The following is a 3064-nucleotide window of genomic DNA, read 5'->3' on the forward strand; positions in this document are numbered from 1 at the left end:
AAAGGATCTGTGTGTGGCCTGAGCTGGTACCCAGGGACCAAAAGTTCTCCTTCATTGAATCACATGGTTTAACGATGCCCAGAGAGCCAAGGTCTAGCATCATCTTCAGGATTCATGACTTCATCCCTCTAATCCTATCTGGCTTAGAAAAGGCTGTCTGGTACAATTATCTTTGTATATACATTTATTTTGTAATTGTTAAAATGACTGAATAACATCACAAGAATTTCACCAAGCTGAGAAACTTTTTTTTTTTTTTGGCCTTGTCTAGGGCCACACTCGCGGCATATGGAGGTTCCCAGGCTAGGGGTCTAATTGGGGCTTTAGCTGCCAGCCTATGCCAGAACCACAGCAATGCAGGATCTGAAATGCATCTGTGACCTACACCACAGCTCACGGCAACGCCAGATCCTTAACCCACTGAGCAAGGCCTGGGATCGAACCTGCAACCTCATGGTTCCTAGTCGGATTTGTTAACCACTGAGCCACGACGGGAATTCCTGAGAAATATTTTTTAAACCATCCATAGCCTTATATTATTAACATACAGTTTTTTGGACTATTCTTGTATTTTGTATTTTTTGTGGACATACTGCACTTACAATTCTGCCGTTTGCTTCCTTTACTGTCTTTTTTCAGTCCTCTTACTGTGTTAGTGGTCTTACACAGAGCAGATGCGCCTTTGCTATTCAGGGTCTCACATGTGGCTAAGGGAAGGGGAACAAAATATATGACTGGAGAGCTAGAAATTACCAACTGTCCTGGCTTGTCTGGGACAGACCTGGTTTTAGGATGGAAAGCCCCATGTCCCAGGAAACCCCTCAACCCCAGACAAAACAAGACAATTTCTAATAGGTCCCCCTACTAGAAAAAAGTCTCCTCAAATTAAATCCAGTCAGAGTTCAGAATTCCATTTCTATCCCCATAATTGGCCTTTTAGTTTTACCTCTTTGTGTGTGTGTGTGTGTGTGTGTGTGTGTGTGTGTGTGTGTCTTTAGGGCCACGCCCTCAGCATAATGGAGGTTCCCAGGCAATGGGTCGAACCAGAGCTGCAGCTGCCAGCCTGCACCACAGCCACAGTGGCTCGGGATCAGAGCTGCAGCTACAAACCACACCACCGCGCATGGCAACGTCGGATCCTCAACCCACTGAGCAACCCAGGGATTGTACATGCCTCCTCATGGATGCGAGTTGGATTTTTTTCCGCTGTGCCACAATGGGAATATCTTGCCTTTCTTTTTTTATTATTTTATTTTTAAAATTTATTTTTAGTAGTTGCTCTAGTCAACTTTTCTCAAACTTCACACCCTTAAAAGGTATAGAGAACTCCAAAGAGCTTTTGTTTATGTGGGTTATATCCACTCATATTCACTATATTAGAAATTAAAACTGATAAGAATTTTTTTTCTTTTTAGGGCCACGCCTGCAGCATATGGAAGTTTCCACACTAGGGTTCCAGTCAGAGCTGCAGCTGCCAGCCTACACCACAGCCACAGCAATGCAGGATCCTTGACCCACTGAGCTAGGCAGGGATCGAACCCACATCCTCTTGGATACTAGCCCAGTTCGTAACCTACTGAGCCACAACGGGAACTCCAAAACTGAAAAGATTTTTTTTTTGTCTCTTTAGGGAGGCATTTGCAGCATATGGAGGTTCCCAGGCAAGAGGTTGAATCACAGATGTAGCCACCGGCCTGCGCCACAACCACAGCAGCTCAGGATCCGAGCCTGTCTGCAACTTATACCACAGCTCATGGCAACACTGGATCCTTAACCCACTGATTGAGGCCAGGGATCGAACCAGCATCCTCATGGATACTAGTCAGATTCTTTTCCGCTGCACCACAACGGGAACTCCCAAAACTGAAAAGAATTTAAAACACAAGTATACATGGCACACATCCCATTTGTTGTCAAGGGTGATATTGTCACAGCTTGTGTAGCCTCTGATGACAACCCCACAGGGCCCTCGTGAGAGGAAGAGAGAGATTAAAGATCTCAAGCACCCTCAGAGCTTCCCAGATCACCATAGCTCTAGAAAGGAGTGCATCCTGGACTTTTTTTTTTCTTTTGTCTTTTTTGGTCTTTTGAGGGCCGCACCCGCAGCATATGGAGGTTCCCAGGCTAGGCGTCTAATTGGAGCTGCAGCTGCCAGCCTACACCACAGCTCACGGCAACACCAGATCCTTAACCCACTGAGCAAGGCCAGGGATCGAACCCACAACCTCATCGTTTCTAGTCAGATTTGTTTCCTCTGCTCCACGACAGGAATTCTGATCCTGAACTTTTTTTTTTTTAAGTTTTATTGAAGTATAGTTGATCTACAAGGTTGTGATAATTTCTGCTGTACAGCAAAGTGATTAAATCATACATATACCATATCCATTCTATTTCAGATTCTTTTCCCATGTAGACTGTCACAGAATACTGGGTAGAGTTCTCTGAGCTGTACAGCAAGTCCCCATTGGTCAATGGTTCCATATACCTCAGTGTACAAATGCCAGTCCAAAACCCCTAATCCATCCCCCCACCCCCCCAAAATTTTTCATCTCCTTGGAGTTAATTCTGCATGAAGAAACCAGCCCTCAGCCTTTATGCTGTAGTATAAAGTATGTCACATCCACACATGTTATAAACCCTAGGATGCAATGTTATAATTCTTGCTTTAAACAGGTATGCATATTTTAAAGACATTAAGAAGAAAAATAGGGAGTTCCCCTTGTGGCTCAGTGGGTTAAGAACCCAGCTAGTAACCAGGAGGATGCAGGTTTGATCCCTGGCCCTGCCTAGTGGATTAGGGATCCGGCATTGCTGTGAGCTGTGCTGTAGGTTGCAGACACAGCTCGGATCTGGTGTTGCCATCGCTACAGTGTAGGCCAGCAGGTGCAGCTCCAATTTGAACCCTGGCCGAAGAACTTCCATTTGCCGAAGGCACAGCCCTAAAAAGAAAAAAACAACAACAAGAAGAAAAATATACTGTATATTTACCTACAAATCTACCAGTTCCCTTGACCTATCCTGCAGCTCTGCTTGTCCTCCTGGATTCCTGCCCCCTGGACCCCGA

This window comes from Phacochoerus africanus, chromosome 7 (assembly GCF_016906955.1).
Source record: "Phacochoerus africanus isolate WHEZ1 chromosome 7, ROS_Pafr_v1, whole genome shotgun sequence".
NCBI lineage: Eukaryota > Metazoa > Chordata > Mammalia > Artiodactyla > Suidae > Phacochoerus > Phacochoerus africanus.